The sequence below is a fragment of the Haliotis rubra genome, unplaced genomic scaffold (assembly GCF_003918875.1).
Source record: "Haliotis rubra isolate DU_JTF1 unplaced genomic scaffold, ASM391887v1 Scf419, whole genome shotgun sequence".
In the NCBI taxonomy this organism is placed as follows: domain Eukaryota; kingdom Metazoa; phylum Mollusca; class Gastropoda; order Lepetellida; family Haliotidae; genus Haliotis; species Haliotis rubra.
In genome coordinates, this window is record NW_025767101.1 from 451,916 (window position 1) to 475,322 (window position 23,407).

Consider the following 23,407-nt stretch of genomic DNA (forward strand, 5'->3'; position numbering starts at 1 on the left):
ACAACTTTTATGAGTACTGTTGTGGATTTTATTCTTCAGTTTATTCAGTTTGTTTAATTATTTTCTCGAAACATCGTTACTTTGCTCTTTGACAACTTTGCTGTGGACCCTTGCCGAAGCATGTGTCCGAGAATTGTTTTTTTCAATAACATTGCGAAAAATAGTTTATAATTCTAATCCTGTCGATAATATATGGACATTTGAAATTTAATAAGCTTTTTCAGACATTGTGAAAAGTGATAGATTTGATAAAAGAATCATATGTTAGTTAGGTTCCTAAAATTATAGATCATTTTGATGCGACTACTGCCTGGCCAGTTTACCGGCCTACGGTGTCTGGGGGACTCGTGACGTCTTGGTCGGTTTTCCGGCCTACGGTGTTGAATGGGTTAAACATGAAACTAATGTTTTTACTACAAGCATGTAACTGATTTTAGGACAAGCATATATCTGATTTTACCACAAACATGGAACTGATTTAAGTACAAACATATACCCAATTTTAGTACAAACATATCTATTTCTATCCAGCTTCAAGACAGCATACAGGTGAATGGTGATCATCGTTTTTAGGTGACTCACTGTATGAGAATTTGAGATGAACTTCAACCCTTACTAATCCTTACAGTATGCCTCATCCATGAACCTTCAAAGCTTACAGCTAAAATTTCATATATTTGAACAGCCTATGGTTTCAGTTACTGTAATTACAATACCAACATATCTGAAACCTCACAGATAGCTGGTAAACAAAAGCATGACTGAACCCTTTCAACGACTTGTAGTTGCTTTTATTGTGTTTTAAGTTGGGGTTCCAGAAGTTTAACTATTTTCTTTTCAATAATCTTTCTCAACATGCTTACAAAAAGTTCTAGAAACAAATCTGAATTGTTAGGGTCCATTTTCTTGTGCTAAATTTATCCATAAAGATTGGTTTGAGAGCGGCAGACGTGGAATTACTTCAGAAGCTTGAATACTGATCTTAACTAGATTAGACTGTTCATGTTATTTAGGTTACTTTTTCTTGCATCATCTTTCTGAAGCAGCACCAAGCCAAGCCTAAACCTCATCAGTTTGACATTAGGTAACATTTCTGCTAGTCTCGGTGGAAGGCCAGTGTGACAAAAGCATCACAAAGGAGCAAGTAGGTTAGATCCACAACATCCTGTGTCCACAACGTATATCAACCACACTTAAACGTGAAACCTTTCACACTAGGAAGTCCTATTTAATTACAATCACTATTTTTCAAAATGCTCATGGTCATAATTACATCTTCCTGTTAACATGGACAAGCATTTAGAGTATTATTCCAATACTGAATAAACAAAACAAAAAAGAAGTGGCAATAAACACAGATTATTCGGATAACGGCTCTTAAAACTCCAGTGTTTTGGGATCCAGTGTCTGAAATATAGAGGTCAATCTCTCAGCCTTGAAGCTTCCCAGATTGAAAGTGGAGGCACAAACAGCTCCAAGAAAATCAATTCGGCACAAAGGACAACTAATTTTTTGTTGTGGTAGTGTGACAACTAATATCATGGTGTTACCATCCATTGTACTTTGAAAATCTGATCCCGACAACAATAGAACAGTAGACTTGAACTGACATAAGAATCCATCTTCGGTACCAGACCAACAGTCATCCCCTGCATGCCCCGAGATACCTGGGGAAAGTGTACTATTATAGATTCTTCATTTATATTACAGGGCGGTGGGGTAGCCTAGTGGTTAAAGCGTTGGCTCGTCACGATGAAGACCCAGGTTCGATTCCCAAACATGGGTACAATGTGTGAAGCCCATTTCTGGTGTCCCCCGCCGTGATATTGCTGGAATATTGCTAAAAGCGGCGTAAAACTAAACTCAGTCAGTGAGTCATTTATATTACAACACACAATCACAATAATGTCCAAGCTGTCCATGCTCTAAAGGCTTTGAATGGTAGAAAAGTGAGCATTTTATATCACATGATGAATTGAAGAATGTTATCACATGATCAAACCAGGCTTCAATTTGTCACTTGGGCAGTAAAGTAAATGAATTCCATCGTTGGTGAGAGAGACAGCTCTGTTTGTTTACCATTGCTCACTCGTATTCAAACCACATCACTGCAACCAGTGAACCTGTACATCATCATGTCATGAGACGCTACCAACGACTATATGCATAAGCAACAAAAAATCAACAAGTATAGGTTACTGTAGACAACTGAGAAATCCCCCATGGTGTCACTGCTGGCATGGCTGTTATTACCTGCGATATAGTAAAAACATTTCTACAAACACCTAAAACAATAGTTACTCCTACTGACACATAAACCTCCCTGTACAACACAGTTACTGCATGTGGAACTTTCCTTAGGCCAGACCAATTTTATTTCTTGTTTTACGGATTTTTGTCCTCAGAAAACCTAAAGGCAGGAGGAAAAAAATAAATAAATAAAATCACCAGTCAAAGTAATATTCCTTCTAAATACTCAAAGTATTTTACTTTTGGCCATTTATGAAGTGTAAAGGGGGCAAAAAACAATCTAAAAAACATTTTTCTTGTAAGTTTACATTTTTGGCCAATAAAAACATTAGGATTGTATTTTTTGAGCAGGGAAAATTAATTTTTATTTTTTTTCTTATTCTTGAAAAAATACGACAGGAGGATCCATAAAACAAGATATAAAATTGGTCTGGCCTTAGCAACATTTGCAATGTCTTTTGATGCATGCATGCACAAAAACACCATTTCATGTACATAGCATGAATAGCATCACAATTCGCCAGGGATATTATTACAAGTGCTTGTTCCAATGCAGTTACCATGGTGAAAACATTACATAATTGCCCTGATTTGCCCTGCACGAGAAACGTACCTGCTGAACATGTCTACTGCATCATTAGTGATGACTAACACACTGATACTGATCATGATGACACTTTAATCACAGGATTCTAACAACTGTATTAACCACAAACAATAATGTCATGTGATAAAAAATAAACAGGAATATCATCTGTAAAAACATAACTAATAACATTATACAAAAGAAACTTCAACAGTGTCTTTTAGCATGGTTTGGGTTCAGTCCTACAGGAAGCATATTCAATAACCATACTATTACTAGTTCATTGTAAGCATAGTGAACAAATCAAACGGAATATTGAAAAGTTATGTTATTCTAAACACTGTGAAACATTGAACCATGCGAGCAAGTAACAATCTAGTACAACATGAGTACAACAACTCCTACATGCTGCCTGTGGAACAGCCTTACCGTTGGCAGAACACAACACCAGTAGTGAGTGATCAGTCGTCCCAAATAACAGTAAGGCGACAAACCACCTGTACTACATAAAACATTTCTCCCCAACTTTCACCAACAAGACTCCCTGTAAGCAACATGATCTCTGTGCCATTCCCTCTCTTGCCTGTGCTAGTGGCCTTTACACAGATAGAAAACAGACCAGCTTCATCTAGATTACTGTACATTGTCTATGTGGTCATTGCTTGAAGGGCACAACATTCAAACCATCTTCAGGAAAACAAATGTGCCCCAGCTTATTCCCTCTCACATGTACTGACAACTATCACGCTTTCAGTCCAAAAAGAGTTGGCATTTCAGTTGAAGACTATGACTCCTGAGTTACTAATCAAAAGATGAAAAAAGACAACAAACAAGTGAGTATGGTTTTATGCCGCTTTAGCAATATTCCAGCAATATCACGGCGGGGGACACCAGAAATGGGCTTCACACATTGTACCCATGTGGGGATTCGAACCCAGGTTTTCGGCGTGACGAGCGAACGCTTTAACCACCAGGCTATCCCACGGCCCCTAACAACAAACAAGAAATCCCACAACCAGTGATTATTCTTTGCCTGAAACGAAACCTGTTTCGCTCAAACACAGATGCTACAATCACTATCCATGAAATCAGCCATGACAAGACAAAAAGGTTCATAAACACGTAAAAATGTGAAAGACACAATCGTCTTTTCCAGCAAAAGAAATGTCTTACAATACCTACACTCTGGTATCAACAATCCCATTCGATGTGACCCGTCAGTAACTATGAATATATTGGGATTATGGTCCACCACAGGGAGACATCACGTGTATATCACTTAACCTACATGTGAACCCTACAGACATGCTTCTGCGTCTCATGTCATTTTGTGTACAGAGTATGGCCAAACCATGCAGTCACTGGATGCTCCTCAGAATAATGACTAGCTCCTGTTTCATATACAACAGAACAGTGTAACCTACATTGTGATAATAGTACAGAAACCATTGTGTACAGTATACAGTGTTTGGCACCATCTAAACGGTATGTTGTGTAAAACTGACAACAGTGTTACATGATTAACAACCTACGATCTAAGCTGAACAGAACACCATGGACGGAATGACCTCTGAGAAAGAGCACATTCATGATTATCTTGCTCCCATCTAAGAAGGTGCATCAGTGTGATTAGTACAAAAAAGAAAACTTGTTCAACGAGATCAGATTATCAAAAGAAGATCATTTCTTTCCTGTCTTATACGTCTATCACTGTCCCTTACTGACAGTCTGTCTAAGTAGCACACATTCCTCTATAATTCCACATCAGGGCCCAAAGTGTCCATAGAACATCACTGTAAAGCAAACATGACGAAGTGTGTTAAATGATAAACAAGACCTGGTGCCGCACCAACTTTCTACAATGTCAATGAACTCAGCTATGTTAACTTCTGATAGATGTGAGAGGGTAGCTGATGTCAAACACGGGCATCATATTGGGTATAAATTAGAGTGCCAAACTGTCCTGTGAACAATGCACCAGGAAGTTGTCAGACTAAACTGTCACTCAGAATTACTTGAAATAATTCGTCGGTATACTGTAGAGAACATACAAACTTGGACACTTCTTTTCCTACTACCATATCATTCAGTACCCTGACTTCTACATCAAACTGTAAGTAATCTTCATATACACTCCATATCACATTTTCTAAGACCGAAAATATATGATGGTCCATATTTTCTAATATTTCCCTTTTGGAAACAGTGCACAAGTGTATCATTAGAAAAGATTTAGTTTGGCCATTGTTCAACTACCTTTGTTTACTATCACTGTAAACATAAGCATAATAAGCACCATTTTTCTAAATCTTCTACACATGCAGGGAGATTGTTATGATCTAAGACATATATCATTGCTTGTAACTGAGTGTGGCACTACATATTTACAACACAATCATCAGGTTAAACCACTGTATAGGTTCAGTGAGATCAAAACAATATTGATGACTTAATCGTGACTGCAAAAACAGGAGTATGGGTCACACTGAGCGAGACTGGCTAAAAATCCCGGAAGCAATTAATTATTTATCTAAATACTCCTGTTCAAATTTGTACATGCATCCTATAACAATGTCTATTGATTGAATGATAATGTCAAACTGGATAAATTGACTAAAGCTAAAGGATTACGAAAGGAGACATGATAAAGGTTAGAACTAAAAAACACTGGAGGAAACAACTTCCGAAGCCTTATCAAATTATGAATGTATTCGAACATACAATTGGATAACCAGAACTGCCTACATGGCAAGGATATGAGATCTACACATTTTACCATGTTAACATCAACAAGGGATTTACCATCTATTTTACATCCAGCAGACTCAGTAACACATTTCATGGGTCCAAGGTATGAATATGGATGTCGTAAGCAGGCTACCTCTGACACGCTGCCCATTGTTTTCGACACGATATTAGTTATACCATTTACATTTTCAGAAGCCTTAATACCGTTTAAGATGAGGATTCTAATGTTAGACTGACCCACTGACACCCTAACTTTGAGTATGACCACAAAAGAAATGTTAGTTATATCAACTACATTTTAGATAAATATAATTATTCAGTCTTTACTTTTGTGTCTCCAAGGACTGGCAGTTTCAATTAGCTGCATCCCTTCTTAATGTGTATGCATATGGATGCAAGATTGTTGCTGGTAAAACCTTAAACAATGTTCATATTTGTTCTTGTGAACATATTGGAGAAAGCTACTACACAATTTGCACACACTGAGTCTCTGTCATCAGTTTGTGTTTCAACCTTCAGCCGGAAACCTTCCTGAAACTATACACAGCCAGTAACCTTACCTAATAATACCCAAAAAAGGAAAATCTGTGCAATTGAAATTGAGGCTACACAGTGAACTGTGCAAGAGAGTTGAAGTTATTTTAGGATAAAGGCTGTGTCACTAACACAATTCAAACACCATTTCATACCAACATGCTAAACAAACATGATAAATCCAGTGCAAAACATCCATGGCGCGACTCTGGCATGTTAAATCACCTCAAGAGAAGCTTCACCTGATCACCAGGGTCATAACAAACCTGGCTCCTATCTGTAAGACCCCAGGATGGACCAAAACAAGTGGTAATTGGTCAGAGCCACTTACCTAGCCCTCACAGCTGCCCACTGCCACTACATCAAGGACCTTCACGTCCATCAAGTCTCTACTGTTACACCAGTGACAGTGCATTGACACAGGTAAACTCAAGTGCCTGTCTAGCAATAGAGGGGACATATCACGACTCAGGGGAGAAATTCCTCCTTGATATACACCGACTGTGGCCAAGTACAAACATGATGTAAACACTCCGCTGTAGCCTACACATGCCCAACACATGAGCTCCCTCGCCTACTCCGCTATTTTAATCCTAGACCATTGCAATGCCAGAGTCACCTTGTAGACAACACTGTTGCATGTGAAGACACACATCAAGCTTCTATATTATCTAGTTAAAAACATGGGGAAAATAAAGAGAAAGCAACACAGAAACTCTAGCCCTTGTCTGTCCAAGACTTATATTAGCAATAGAATGTCAACAAAGCTGTACCTGTATACCTGTATATTTTTATGGAAAATTGAAGGAGATGGAAAGAACTTTTGGGGAAGATGTAAATACAAAAACATGATATTTATATTTTTAAAGTTTCACATAAACGATAAACGCTGTGTTTAAATGCCCTGGATAAAAATATTCCACAGACAACAATACACTTATCATTTAGTGTACAGCTTACTTAAAACGATTTCAGTGCTCTTGATGAAATAACACAAAAATGCCTGCCAGCTCATTAAAATGTTTAATGGTAAGTATATATAACAACGATACTAAATAGACTGGAAAGTAGACAGACATACGACTTCTTAATCTTAATAAAAAGAATGACTATCAATGTTAAGTTAAAGTACTGCCATGATCTGAAAAGATCAATCGGATCTCCAATGGACTATTAACATGCATCAAGTCTTGTTTTAAAGTGAAGCCCTTTTCTTGTGCCCTCGTCGTGATATTGCTGGAATATTGCTAAAAGCGGCGTAAAACCATACTCACTCACTCTTGATTTAAATGTATTAATGTATTGTACTGCTATAGAGTGTGGTGTCAACAACTGAGCTGCAAAATTTGCCTATCACCTGACCAGAAGCACGCATGGCTGCCCAGGAATGTCTCCACACAAAGGCCATGCATGGACTAATGGTGGTGGGTTTCACTTAAGTATCTGTCAATGACTATCCCCAGCCAGATTCTACATAGCCCTGACAAATGGCTAACAGTTAAATGACCTTTGGACATTACAATGTAGACAAAAATAAGAAATACAAAACATATTATTATTACCATGAACATGATTAAGCCATTTAATATGTTCTAGCATGTGTTAAGTTATGTGTGAGATGGTGGAGTGAGAGAGTGGGGTGGGGTGGGTTGGGTTAATGCTGCATGCAGCAATATTCCAGCTGTATGAATGCAGATAATCTGAACCTGACTGATATTGTGAGCATCAATCCGGTATACAGGTATGGTGGCATGCCTCCAGTGTGAAACCCAATAATTAAAAAATACGTCCGTTTCCGGGTTACCCGACCCAACCTATCCTAACCCTCTAACCCAACAAACTGGAGTGCATTTTAACTCATCATTTTCATCCAAATCGAGTATGATATTATCATCTTTTTTCAGCGTATATAGGTCTAAAATGGATTGCACTGAATTGGCACAATGGGTTCCCTCTGACAAAACCTGCAAATAATTAGCATGAATAATGATTTGATATAGAAATCTTTCAATTTATCACCACACAGAATTGTCACTACATGATATCATACTCTTTAAGGCATTCTCAGGTGTCCACCTGGTGCTACTAAGGTGCCTTAGGAACCTTAGGAACCTTTGGAACCAATTCTTACTAGGGCTGTTATGATTCACGCACTTACTCAGTGAATTAAACCATATCACCCATGAAATCAATTCATTATTTGTGATCAATAGAATCACGACATTTTATTTTTCTGTAAAAAGTGTTTTACGTGAATTTCAGTGTTATTTATCACAAGACATGCTAAATGGAATATTCCCAGCCAAGTCAGGGTGATACTGAACACGTATATATTTAATCGGATACTAATGGGGTCACTGGTCATTGTCAGGATAAATTAATGCTGTCAAATAATGTATTTAGTTATTGAACCTAGAGATTTTTTCTGGGTTACATCTTCTTTTTATTCTTGAGTATAACGTTTCAGGGCTTGTTCTGGTCCCCCCATCATCAGGTAATCACATTTAGTTATTGTTTCACTGAATATACTGAATAGTACATCAACTGCTGACACGTTATTGTATTTATTAACCAATATTCGTGATATGTATTATATTCTCCACCTCGTGGATGTGTTGCCCTGATTATAACTCAGAATCCCTCAATGGGTTACGTAGCTGAAGCAGAGAGACTTGTGAATATATATTACATGAACAGTATTATTGAATGTACCGTGTCATGTACATAACACAGGAAATCTCCAGGGCACAGACGTCTCATAGGGACCTATCTAGAACTGATTAGTGGTTGATATTCATCCCTAGGACTGTACCTAGTAAGTAGTGTTGGGAATTGGTTAAAATCTCATAATTGATGATTGGTCCATTATGACCGATCAATCATCGAAAATAATTGGTTAGCGTCATTTATCAAATCAAGGTTTGTAAAAAATAAAGAAAAAAACATGTAGTAATTTGGGTTGTTTTTTTCAAATTAAACAAAATCCATTTGCAAATTTCGCATATTTAAAGGATTATTAGTATGTTAGAAACACAGATTTCCTGGATTCTTTAAGATAAATTCAATCATGACTTGGAACGAGCTTGTTGTGCTTATGAAATGTAAATTTAATGGCACAGACAAAAGCAACCTTGTGAAAAATATTGTTGATGCAAACAAGTGTTCCAAGATTGGTTGTGTTCGATTATGAGAAAACGTTCGATTGCTTGGTCGTTTAGTCACTGCGACCAATCTTCGATTATTTCAAAACTCGGACCACCACCACTAGTAAGTAAAACTTCCCAAACTGGAATTTAACATTGTCAAATTCATATAGTTAAGCTCTTAGTCTTAAGTAATGTTCAGTGCCTGTAAGTGTTTTGTCTTTCACTGATTAGGACTAATAGTAATATAGAGGAAGAGGCTTAAATACTTAGTTTAGCCATACAGGATTGTAATCTATGTTGAACTTGTATTTTTAACAAGAAAATACCTCTGGATTCAACAACAACATATAATAAATCAACAATTTTAAAAACATTCCAATTTTGAACAAACTTTCAATACATTTCTTAGGTAGCCACTTAGTTTGGAATTCCTGACACTTGAACATGATAAGCTCACAAGCAAGAAATTCTTATTCACGGTCCTTAGGCATATTTGGAAATGATGATCTGAATAGATGTTCATAACACAAAATCAATTTCATGAAAGTCTATCATGTACATGCAATAGTTAGATTCTATTCAAATCCTCTGGTTTGGGTTGGCAATGACAGTCTGAAACTGACGCATGGTTAGAATATATAGAAAGGCTAAAAAAGGGTTGGTTTTTTTAAAAACATGTAGACAGGGCTAAAAAAGGGTTGGTTTTTTTAAAAACATGTAGACAGGTCATCACAATTATCATTATAATTGGCAACTGATGTTAAATTAGTTCAAGAGACACCAGTCTGTGTCCAGTGAAGAGGTGGTAAATGCTCCAACCCAAGACCCAGTTATCACAACCATTCCTCTAACACATGTTCACCTGTTGTCTAAGACAACTAAGCCAATGTCAGGCTACCCTCATAAGCCAAGTAAACACAGATCCTTGAACTCTCGGTGGCATCACAAAGATCATTGCTAACCATGCCAACTACAGAATATTAACAATAGTACTGTTAGCTACAGACACCTCAAAATCTTGGCACAAAACCACCAGCTTACCATTCTATGCCTAATGAGCAGGGTTCTTCGTGGCGTTCTCCCGTGTTCTGTAAGAAAAAAGCTGTTATTGTATCCCAACCTTCTCTGTACCAAGAGTAACCTCCCTTTGTGTGATTGGTTTAAGCTCTTTTGGATAATAAAATGATCCTGCAATATGTGTTGTAGTAATCCTGCCCTCTGCTACATTGCTTCAATCCCATTCTACCATCACTTATCACAATATCATTTCGTTGTTATGGATTCGGAGCATGGATTACATTCGTTGTCATGGCAACAACAGAAACTTGCTGAAGCATTGAAGATCAGTGGTGGTCTGGTGATAGCCAAGTTAGACGATTAAAACAGAAACAAGAAAGGAAAAAGGGAAATGATTGATAATGTCTGAGACTTACAGGATAATAATTCATCAATCACCCACAAAAATAGCTCCCTTGAAATGTAAAGCCAGGACATGGAAGAGATGAACATGATGAAAGATATTTAAAATTGCATGACACAGTTCAAAGTATGAAAACAGCAGAGCAACTGATGTGGTCTTCTGTTGCTATGACAAGTCATTAGACAAAAGAAAGTAGGTATCTGGAGAGTAGACTTTCCATTTAGAGCTCTTAGTTCAACCACATTACACGGACTATGATTGGTTGATGTAAAATGTATAAGTTGTAGAGAATAAATCCACTGTCTGGTGCCCATGTGACCTTCACAGCATATAACCTATAATACATTCAAACTCAAAGCCTGGAAAACTGTTCTTTTAACTTCAAGCTTTCAAATAAATATTGTCTGGTTATTTTGTGGTATGAATATTTAATTGACAGAATAAGCCATGGATCCACAGTACTACATACTGTATGAGCATCAATACTTCAGATTTGTATTAATAATCATGATAAGTGTGTGTTCGTGCACGACAGATGGTATAGAAAGCAATACTTGAGAATCATATAATTTCTCTTCTGTAGATTCTGGTATACAAAGCAATGCAGTAACAGATACCCTGCAAATTTCCTGAGAATATACTAAATGTGACTTAAGGAACAATATTTTTTTCATATACCGTCTAACTTAACTTATACAGAAATTTTTATTTTCTCAAATATTGTCAGGATATAATTAATTCTGGCGAGCAAGCAAAAGAATCTGCACATGAAACAATTATAATATCAGAAATAATATGTTCCAACATTGCAAAATTTGACTCCAAATATATATTATATAATAACATTCTGAGAGGCTAAGAAGGTTAAGAGCCTCATTGTCATCTCAACCTACTGGGTACCCATTCACTGATGGGTGAACAGAGGCACACTTCAAACAAAGTCAACAGCCCAATCAACAACCACATGTGCTTAATGATGAGACAGAACTGAAGCCCTAAAAACTCCCAGGAGACAAGCAACCAACCAGTCACCCAACCAGGACTCTCTTCAACCAACATTGCTGAACATCACCTTTATGACCATGTGTGCTGTGCACAAGACCATATCCTACCATTATGAATAAATATATTACAGACAGTTTCCATTGCACTCTGGACATGCCATGATCACTTCAAATAACCCGAATTAAATGAACGGTGGTGGGTACATGATACCCATTCCTTTGAGGCTGGATGCCAGGTGATGAACTGAAAGACAAACATCATCCCTGATCATTAGTGGCTGTCCACTAAGTGGGACACGGAAGTGTGTATGTTGCATTGTTGGTAATAGGAACTCACTGTCCAGATCTGGAAACCAGATTTCCAGATAAATGAAACCATTTCAGGCAGTATTTGCTCTATTCCACACAGCTGATGTTGAGAACTATTTTGTACCATTAAGTCTGTTTGACTGACTGACTGACTGAGTTTAGTTTTACGCCACTTTTAGCAATATTCCAGCTGGGGACACCAGAAATGGGCTTAACACATTGTGCCCATGTGGGGAATCAAACCTGGGTCTTCGGCGTAAGTTTGTTTGAAGCCATCCTTCGCTCTCTGAATCAACAAAAACTTTAACCAATTATATTCCTAAACACCTGTTGGAATAGTTTGATCCAAGATTTCCACAGACAATCGAGAAACTAATGGTCCACAGTACACAGGTTGCGGCCAGTCTTGTTAAGTCTGCTAATTCACTGAATAACTTCACCCCCATGACAACTCTACAATTGCAAGTCTCACAATGCAGTAGTATATCAAAGTGGTATATGCAGTTTATTTACATGGTTCAGACCACCCTGGAATATGATCAGTTTGAATTTGTAGAGAATTATAAACATGATAAAGTTTAATAAAAAGAAACATAAGTTTGAAAGGCATTGTTTAAAAGCATGTTGGTATTACATGCTCTCATCATGGATAGTTATTCTGCAGAGAGAAAAAACTCGGTGGGACTGAAGAAGGTTTGCATTAATATTTACAGGGCTCGATTTAAGAGATGTTCACCCACTTGCACCAGGTGCAACCTAAGATAAAAACCTTGTTGCACCAGTCAAATTCCAGTTGCACTGTTTTTATTGCAATATGTAATATCAGAAATATGCTATTGAATTATTTAGATATTTTATTCAGAAGTTTACCCACTCAAAAATTGATTTGAACCTGCTGCAAGTTAGACTAATAACTAGGTTGCACTTTGTAAAATTGGGTTGCACCAGTGCAAGTAACAAAGCACTAAATGGAGCCTTGATTTATCACAATACTATTCCTTTCACATGTTACATAATCAGTCAATTTTAGTTCCTTAACTACTAATAACACTTTAATAGCAATTAACTCATTGTTTCAAAATTCAAGAATTTTCTACAGAAAAGGACTTAATCATGTTAATGATTTTAGAATGTACAATCTACTACAAATATGACGGCGCCTTCAACTTTTGCTGGAACAGTTTGTTTGACATTATCCTGTAACCTTTGTTTAAATACTGAAATGAAACCAGAGAAATTACCAATAATTAATTCTCTGTAATGGCAAAACACATTGTGCATCAATGTACTCTGATACCTATTGCAATATATTGCGAGCTGAACTTTTTGACAGTGATTGACACTGATAGCACTACAGACCCTGTTTTCTACATACTAATGTAGATATTATGATGTCAAAATCAGCAAGGTAAGTCGACACTATTTTGTAGTCATGGTTACAGGTGCGATAAGGACGTGAGGTAAATCACTTCCACGGTATTGTCAATCAATTTCTAAAGGAAACATCATTTGTGAATATTCCAGTGTAGGCTTTGGGTTATACAATCCAGGTAATAACTATACTTATATTCTTTTACACAACACACCAGCAAAAATACTGCAACTCATATCATTTAAAAACATATTTCAGTATTCCGGTAACACAGTGCAGTCCTACCATTAATCTACATCCGTAACTATGTACGATCCTATAAATAACATTTATAGAGAAACTTGAAGTGTTTTACTCACTTTACTGGATACAAATTACAATACAACAATCCATATACTCAGTCTTACCAAACCTTCTTGAATTTATTGGCAGTATTTTTGCTTACCTCTAAACTAGGCTAAGGTCAAGTCAAATTAAAAGGACAGTAAGTCAATGGTTCTGTATGTTTTTAAAACACACATGATATTATTTCTGAGTGTGGTAAAACACCATCAGTTCAAATAAATTCTCAAACTGAAACAACAGAGCTCCACACAAGCGCTGCACAGAGTAAACTGGCTTCAGTCATGTCTTTTTATTTGAAGCAAATTAAAGAGAAAGCTAGTGTTTCTTTCTTATCATGCTTATAGTTGAACTTATACAAAATACTAATTATTACCTTCATAAGATTAGATGTCACAACAGATTACAACATAAAGCTTTTGTGGCATCCTCACAGTCTCTTCATAAGCAGTAACCTTTCAAATATCGAAAGTTTAAACTCACACATATTTTAACATGTTTAAAATGAGTGAGTGAGTGAGTATTGCTTAACGCTGCTTTTTAGCAATATTCCAGCAATATTACGGCGGGGGACATCAGAAATGGGCTTCACACATAGTACCCATGTGGGGAATCTAACCCGGGTCTTCGTGACAAGCCAACGCTTTAACCACCCGCCCTGTTTCAGTGTTTAAAATGATGACTATCTCAGTTTTCATGTTCACCACAAGTATGTCAAGGTATAAACTTCATGGAGCAAGTAGGTCTAAGCAGGTAAACCATGACTTTTAGCTGGAGCAGTTACACTTTAACAATACCAAATAACAAACTACTGATTTAACCATAACATATTCACAGGAGACTGAACATTGAACTGAGCACATTGATGGTGTTGATGAGAAACCCTTCACAGGTACTGTTTGTTGTGACTGTTAATCAACAACGAGCTCGCACTTCAACCAGTGCTGCAAAAGCTGCGGCTAGAAAAAAATCTTCTGGTTTAGTGAGATAACATTATATATTAGTTGATTTACTCAGACTACAAAAATAGAAAATTAATTTCAGGGTTGTGGAAGTATTTTCACTTTAGAAGCTCGTGAAAAGTTTCATTTAACATATTTAAACAAATAAATGTAAAAAGTAATGTACTGAGTTTAGGTTCTTCACTGTTTTTAAAAATGATTATGAAATTTAAAGCATCTTGTTTTTGATATTTTTATGGATTAAACTTCTTTTTTAATTTCTCTCACAGCGTTTCGAGACCATTCCAGGTCCCTTCATCAGGTGAACACTATGCACCTGATGAAGGGACCTGAATGGTCTCAAAACGTTGTGAGAGAAATTAAAAAAGAAGTTTAATCCATAAAAATATCTTGGACATCAATGTACAACTTCTAAATGCCACTGAAAGACATCATCTTGTTTTTGTTCTGCAGCTATCATGATCTTACATTTTCAGAGTTATCAGATAAACATTAAAGGTCACATGTAACGTAACACATAACTTTGCAGATTCTGATATCTTTCGGTATGGACTTACAGTAACAAATTATCAAAAATGCAAATTCAACTTATAAAGTTGAAAAATAACGCGATGAAAATAAATCCCACGAAATCGGAGTTCAAACGATTCACTAAATTTACCCCAGCTGGGGTGAAAAGTGGTTTCAAAAGCTGTGCTGCGCTCATGGCGCATGCGCAGTGAATAGGCTTGCGCAGCTTGAAGCGAGGATCCTCAGAATATAAGGTCGTGAGCAGGAGTAGTCTAATCTTGGTTGTGTACACAAACAACAAAATTAATAGTACTGACTGACTGAGTTTGGTTTTACGCCGCTTTTAGCAATATTCCAGCATTATCACGGTGGGGGACATCAGAAATGGGCTTCACACGTTGTACCCATGTGGGGCTTCGAACCCAGGTCTTCGGCGTGATGAGCCAATGCTTTAACCACTAGGCTACCCCACCGCGCAAATTAATAGTAAATAATCTACTCGTTACATAAAAGAACCTTGTTAAGGACACGTTCTTCTTACAGAGTCACTTTCCCAGTTTGATACTTAAAAGCAACGTCATTATTTAGTATTGTCAGAATTTCAAACTGTCATATGGATATGCCTCTGTCACAGACAAAACTCAATGTCTGTTTTATTGACACCTATGTCTCTGCCTGCCTGTCTGCTAATGACAATATGCAATTTACAACTTTGATCACTGACTATACACCATAAACAAAAAACATTGATTTATGGCTCGTGCACCCGAGTTTGGTCTCTGTCACATTACGTAATTACACAGACAGGCAGGTGTGATACTTGAACACATGACATGAAATGATGTTTGTTGATTGCAAAATGTTATACACACAAAATGAGCATGTATTTACAAAACCCAACATCTCTATACACACACAAAGAGCCCAAGCATATCGGCAAAGGAACCAGCCAAAGAAAGGCTTCGTTACACTTTAAGTGCACTCCCACCCGCTCTGACTGGGTTTGGTATCCCGGGTGCTTCGTTTCGAGGGAAGTAAACCCAAGTACAAACTTTTGCACTTTTGATTTGCAATTGTACACTTATAATTTTGTTTATTTGGGTTTTTTCATTATCAGCAATGTATATTATATGTCATGAATAAGTGATAATTGTGTTTTAATTATGGTTGTTTTTTTTGGTTGCATGGGGCCTTTATATGATTTTAAGTGGACCCATTGTAAATTCTTGACATCCCAAAAGGCTCCAATTTGAGAAAAAATATTTTTTCAAAACCTATTAACTCCACCAGATTGAGTTTGTCGTTTGGTATCATTGTCAGGTCTTTGTATATGGGCTAGTACAAGCTTATCTTACTTGACTGAAACAAAATTTAGCAGACTCTAGCATGGGAGTAGTGGCTACAACTGTACGATCGCAGACTGGACAAAACATATCATATCTCCCATATCAAGTATACATACATGGTCAGCTGATTTGGCCACTCGTCTAAAATCTGTTGAAATAATACTTGCCAAGGTAGTTAAGTCAAAAGGTTTTGGCACAGACTGTGTATTATGGTCAGTCTTGGGTGATGAGTATGGCTTACCATGGTTACTTTTGGTTAGGCCTAAAACATTCCTGATACAGAGAACATGTGTGATTCGGCATGACAATTTCGCCAGTAAAAAGTAATGTTAATAAATTATGTATTTCAGAGTTGATTTTATTCATGCCAATATTTGTCAGATGAGCTGTGGACGTTATTAGATGACACTATCTTGACAGAACAGGAGGGGACAAAAACTCGGAGTGTGAGGTAGTATTTCACTAATCCACACCCAACAAACATATGTACGAGACTTCACGAAGAACAGTAACCAAGTTGTAACATAAATATGACATTTTGCTGCATTTTTGGCTGGTAACCACTCGGGTGATATTTCACATCGATGTCTCGGATTGTCTCATAACTGACAACAGACAGCTGTCATTTCGGCGGGGAAGGTCCGCACTTCCTGAGCGGGAAAAGCCGAACAAACACAACACCTAACCTTTTCATAAGAGAATTCTTCCCACAATATAACTGCATAAATCATTTACAGTTAATCTAGACATCAAAACCTTCCCCAAACAAGACAACATGGCTGGTTTAGGTGATGAACATTCGTGACTTACCATCGCCATCCGAAGAGGAGTTCGGCCTAACTAAAAAACTACTGTATGTCGTATCTTTACATAACGAAGAATATACACACTTAGGAGTGATCAGAACTGACTTACCACGATGTTTCTGCACATTGATCGTTGCAGTTTTGTTAAACTCGCTGTATCAGCGAGACTCCACACAAACGTATGGTCGGTGTTCCTGTTTCGCCAAAATGGCCGCTCGTGATTGTGACGTCACAAGTTTAGGAATGTCATACAACTATCTCACGTGGGAGAGCTGTCAGATTTTAACAAAACAACAGAAATCGTAGACGGTAGCTTCTGGCATGCAGTTTGTAGAGAGTTCATATCGTTCTTATGGTATATATAATTATTAGTTCTTTATTCATACACTGACTAATCTGTTGATGGGAAAACGTGACTAAGTATCCCTATTTATACAATGCCGTTCATCAGATGATTGCTCGTGGTGTCGTCATGATTGACATTTCACAGCCAACTGCAATACAACCAATCTTTGTTCTTTTGGTCTCGGAATTACGAATTATTACAGGTTTTCAGTTTTGAAATCCCAATCCTTTCTGAACATAAAACCAAACGAAAAATAAGGTAAAACGAAAAAAAGTGGCGTACTATTAATACCAAAAGGACAACCAAAAAAAAGCCATTTTTCACTTTTTTGTAATCCAGTTGAATCTAACTTGGGTGAAAGAATAAGTTGGGTTAACATCGCTTCGAACAGCAGTTAATTTATATCACGTTTAAACTTTATTTGTTTGCCGTTTTGATGAAACCAGCAACCTTGGGGACATCTAGTCAGACATGAGACTGGTTTTTGTGTGTTTACTTGTTGGTAGGGTGAACCTGTTAGTTCCGAAAAGATTTATTGGGCGTTTATGATGTGCGTAGATTGTGGTGAGGTGATTTATATAAGCCGCCGATGTGACGGTACCGAACCTACGTGACAAATATATATTAGTGCATATACCGCATAAGTAGATATAAAGTTTATATCTACTTACATTACCATAAACACCGGTTACTGGGGTGTTATAACGATGAAGAAAGATGCTTGCCGAAATAACGTCAGTAATCTTGAGTGCAGATCTACTGACATTCTTCAAAAGACAAGATAGTTTCTAAGAGGCTGGTCATTTATAATTGGGGAGGGGATTGGAGGTGCATGGACTGGTCTTGGGACTAAGTCATATTTTACTGCACGATCTCCCACTTCATGTAACATTTTCCATGCCCTCCTGTCAAATAATGAAAATTCATACCCAAATCCCTTTCATAAATGACCAGTCCCTAAACTGTTTTCAGATCAATTAAATCTATTTTTCGAAAAAATAAAACTGTGTTATTTTTCATTCCCAGCCTCTTTCGCTGTGCCATTTCTTTCTTTCGTCACATCAAATATATAGTATGCCAAGGATGAAGCATGTGCCTAAATCGACGAAATATATAATGTCATTTTCAGGTCAGCTTTGACCTTCTCAAGCAACCAGACAAATATTCCAGCATGAAATAGAGGATATTTGGTAACACCATTTTTCATTAAGTGACACGACAAAAGCGATATTTTCATGAGTGGCGAAGTTATTCGGAAAGAAAGCAAAATGTTCTTGCTTCGTATTTTCCAATCGGTCTTCATAATCTTACACTGAAAATCACTTTCAAAGTTGATTCACAAAGACATAAAAAGACAGTATTATGCTACAGTAGATCCAGATATAGCATAATACATACACGTATTGTCACCACCCTCCACCCTTAATGTATCAATATACAGCATATAATACGTACACGTACAGTGTTAAGTGGCTGTATGTTTGTCACAGTTTATTTCTGATGATCTGTAGTGGCAGCTAATATTGAAGCGCTCGTAAATTAGTGTGACCTCCCTTAGTTGTTCACTCGTGCCTAAATATCGGTATATCCCTCGCTCGGGCAATACCAACATGTAGGCACTCGTGTCGTAAACATAGTATGATATGGACACGGATATAATATTCTGTTTATTACCGAAGTCGTCAAATTGAAAATATACCCAAATCTGCTTTCAAACACAGGCTGACAACCCGCCGTCGCCGCATGTAGAACGCAACGTCACAGAAGAAACGTGACGTCATAGCATTGTTCATGACGTCACGTCACCATGACAAAGTGATATTTTGCCCTAGGGCATCGTATGAAAATATGAACCCCAATATTTTCGCCCTCGAAGGTAATAAAATAGTAATACTCAAGGTTTGAATCGGTCTTACGCAACTCATGACGTCATTGGATGATCAGTCTCGCCGATGCGGTTGATGCATGTCGTCGTATCCAAAATACGTACGAAGATCGATGGTCACGATGAAAATCACTGGATTGTTCGGTCTTGCCTCACTTATTTACACACCGCTATCATATAAAAAGGAATATTGCCGAGTGCAACCTTAGGCAACAAACAAAGACTCTCCAACAAGCTTCTACAAAATAAAGGAGAGTGCTCTACATAGGATATAGAAAAATGAACAAGTAATCAACGTATAACGCTGACTGTGGAATAGGGGCGGTAGGGTAGCCTAGTGGTTACAGCGTTAACTCGTCTCGCCGAAGATCAATGAGTGAAGCCCATTTCTGGTGTCCCCAGTCGTGATATTGCTGGAATACTGATAAAAGCGGCGTAAAACTGAACTCACTCACTCACTCAGTCCCTGTGGAATATGTGGGGTCTCCCCGTTGTTGCCGATCGAGCCCAAGGATTAACCGTCTAAATTAGCATTTTGTGATACAGACTATGGCTCACCTGGGCCAATATTTATCAAAACATTAACCCTAGTCAGCCAAATCCCTGTTTTGACAGAATCTGGCTCATTGAGAGGACACCGATTAACCGGACTCTCTTGGGCGGCGTTATGGAGTCAAAGTAAGTAGTGATTTTCAGTAAGATCAAAATTGATTTAATACATACGTTTTTCATCTGAATGATTCCTTGTCATTCCTTGACGTGTATACGCCATTGACTTTATCTCTCCGGGTACACGTGATAGTGTTTAGTCTTCCTATTCTAACTGCTGATCGTTTGATGTCATTGATATGTACATGACGCGAGTTTCATTCATATCTCACGTGACACGTGACCCAGTTACGTCTGTCATACTTGGAGACATTTCATTCAGCTAAACATGCTTGGCCCACAGGTCGGGTGCTTCGTGAGTCTCCAAGCTATAATTAGACACGTAGGTAACTAAAATGACTATATATAGTCTTATATTGACTGTCACATGACGTGAAAGGTCAGCTGAGATTGCGGGAGGTCCGGGTTGTGTTTGTCGAGACCTAAAAGCGGCAAAGGGTACTTCAGATTCGTGTTTCAGGAAGACCACGCCCCTCCTGCTTACCAGACTCTGATTAACAGTGGGGGAAGGAGATAAACAAACACTAGGCATCAGTTTCGAAATACATGATATTAAATAAACTAAATTCGTGAGTGTTGGAAGAGATGTGGATAATGTGTAGTCCCTGTACTGAAACAAGAGCGGTGGGGTAGCCTAGTGGTTAAAGCGTTCGCTCGTCACGCCGAAGACACTGGTTCCGTTCCCCACATGGGTACAATGTGTGAAGCCCATTTCTGGAGTCACCCGCCGTGATGTTGCTGGAATATTGCTAAAAGCGGCGTAAACCATACTCACTCACTCACTCACGCACAGTACTCACTGTACTGAAACAACTAGCATAGTTGTACATATCGAACCTAACTGTGGTATCAGTGTCAGCAGTAGCAGAAGACTAACATTATACATGTACTTCCTTCTGACCATTCTGATAGCAATATATGGAAACTATGGTCACTCCTGCAGACAAAATAAAATGTATGGGCGTGCCCGTTTGTCTCGCGACATGTGATATCGAATACATACATGGATACATTACTGTTTGTATACAATGTATCAGTGATATGGGTCGTTTACTGAAAGATTATGGAACAAACTGCTCGTAAACAACCGCTGACGGCGAAAGGCGCAATTACAAAAGCTGCTAGGGAAAACCCACTGTTATCAGTGCCGTTGTTTGGAGAGTTCTGATTGGCTGATCAGCTAGGGACATGTAAAAACACCCACATCAATTGTGAAAGATTCAGTAGAGAAAGATTTAGAAATACATACACTTACAACTAAATTTCGGGAGTGTTTGAAGAATTATAGAGATGCTGTACTGAATGAAAACCAGTATAATTTGACATAGCGATCTTGATAACCTGAGTTGGCAAGATAATGACAATAACCTCATTATATAAATAATATATAACTAACATATCGATACTATGACGATATCATTTCATACTGTTAATACATAGAAATATATGACCACAGTGTAATACACAATGCCATTTTAGAAAGTGGTCAAATGTAACATTTGTTATATTTGGGATTACACTTTCTTAGTAAAGTACAGATTCTAGTACTTTTTGGGTTGAGTCCCATCCGGGATTCGAACCTGAACCCTCAGAGTCTGGCACCTAAACGCAAGCACACAAAGTCAGACGCCTAGACCGCTCAGCCACCGCGGCTTCCACAAAAATTGAAGTCGGACAACTGGTAGTCTAGACTGCCCAAAAGTACTAGAGTGAGTGAGTGAGTTTAGTTTTACGCCGCACTCAGCAATATTCCAGCTATATGGTGGCGGTCTGTAAATAATCGAATCTGGACCAGACAATCCAGTGATCAACAGCATGAGCATCGATCTGCGCAACTGGGAACCGATGACCCTGTCAACCAAGTCAGCGAGCCTGACCACCCGATCCCGTTAGTCGCCTATTACGACAAGCATAGTCGCCTTTTATGACAAGAATGGGTTGCTGAAGACCTATTCTACCCCGGATCTTCACGGGTCAAAAAAGTACTAGAATCTGTACTTTACTAAAAAAGTGTAATCCCAAATATAACATATGTTACCACAGTGTAAGGTGTAAATGAATATTTTGGACCCACGTGGATTCGTAGGTATAAATGAGGTGAGGTGAAATTGGGTTTAACGTCGCGCTGGAGAATAATTCGCTCATATGACGACGTGCATGCGTGTGTATGTGTATGTGCGGCTGCTTGTACTAGCCCAGACTTAAGCTGGTTTTATAGCGCTAGCCCACTGAGATACCATGCCGCAGTGAAGCATGGATACCCCACTCAGACACATTATACTGACTCCGAGCCGACCAGTCCTTGTTGTACCCATTAATGCCGAGCGCCAGGCAGGGACCAACAAGTACCATATTTTAACGTCTTTTGGTATGACGAGGTCGGGGATCGAACCCGCGACCTTCCGCTCTCGGGTATAAATGAAGCATTAATTCACACAAACCATTTATCAAATAAGCAACAAAACCACATAAAACCAAAACATCGCAGAAAACACCGGTTATAATGTTGATATCGTAAGGTATAGTTACGAGTTCTTGTGTTAAAGTTCACTACGTCTGATAATGATGTTCACGGCTACTATGATTTGCAGACGTCCAATACACGCACCTTCTGTTATACATACACGTACTTACGTCCGCTCGTCATGCTGAAGACCCGGGTTCGATTCCCCACATGGGTACAATGTGTGAAGCTCATTTCTGGTGTCCCCCGCCGTGATATTGCTGGAATATTGCTAAAAGCGGCATAAAACCATACTCACTCACTCCTAGGTACTTACAGTGTAATAATCACAGACGCGGTCATCTTGTTGACACGTCACATTGCTCAGCGGTACTGTCTGAATGGTATCATTGGACCAGCCCAGCCCCGCCCCTTACTGTCTATACCATGTATGTAAGTTAGTTCGCAGTAACACCCCTCCATTATCCGAAGTCCTCTGGTACAAGTCAGCGGGTACAACACTGAAGGTGATCTTTAATGCGTCGTATGAATATTCATAGTCAATGTTCTTTTCTTTTGTTTGCTTGTAATTAGTTAGTGAACATTCAATGTGACGCTCATACTCGCTGTTGTCCTAAACCTAAAATACATTACATTCTCTTTGTTGATTTTTATTGCATCTACTTGAAATGTTTTACCACATCCGAATATCGTAATAACTGCAACTTT

The 23,407-nt window shown here is 38.1% G+C and overlaps 1 protein-coding gene across 4 annotated transcripts in view; it reads right to left on the reverse strand.

The window, feature by feature from the left end:
* LOC124288496 (protein tyrosine phosphatase type IVA 2-like) overlaps positions 1-20,408 on the reverse strand; it is a 45,639-nt gene extending 25,231 nt beyond the window's left edge. Inside the window, exons 1-2 of one of the 4 annotated variants that reach the window (XM_046725017.1) lie at positions 17,445-17,571; positions 10,306-10,352 (exon numbers count right to left, since the gene is read on the reverse strand). The gene's annotated coding sequence lies outside the window, so the exon portion shown is untranslated. Of the gene's footprint in view, positions 1-6,449; positions 6,563-10,305; positions 10,353-17,444; positions 17,584-20,289 lie in introns of those variants that run through there. The other 3 variants (XM_046725016.1, XM_046725014.1, XM_046725018.1) reach the window with 3 other exon arrangements.
* Positions 20,409-23,407: the final 2,999 nt, after the last annotated feature.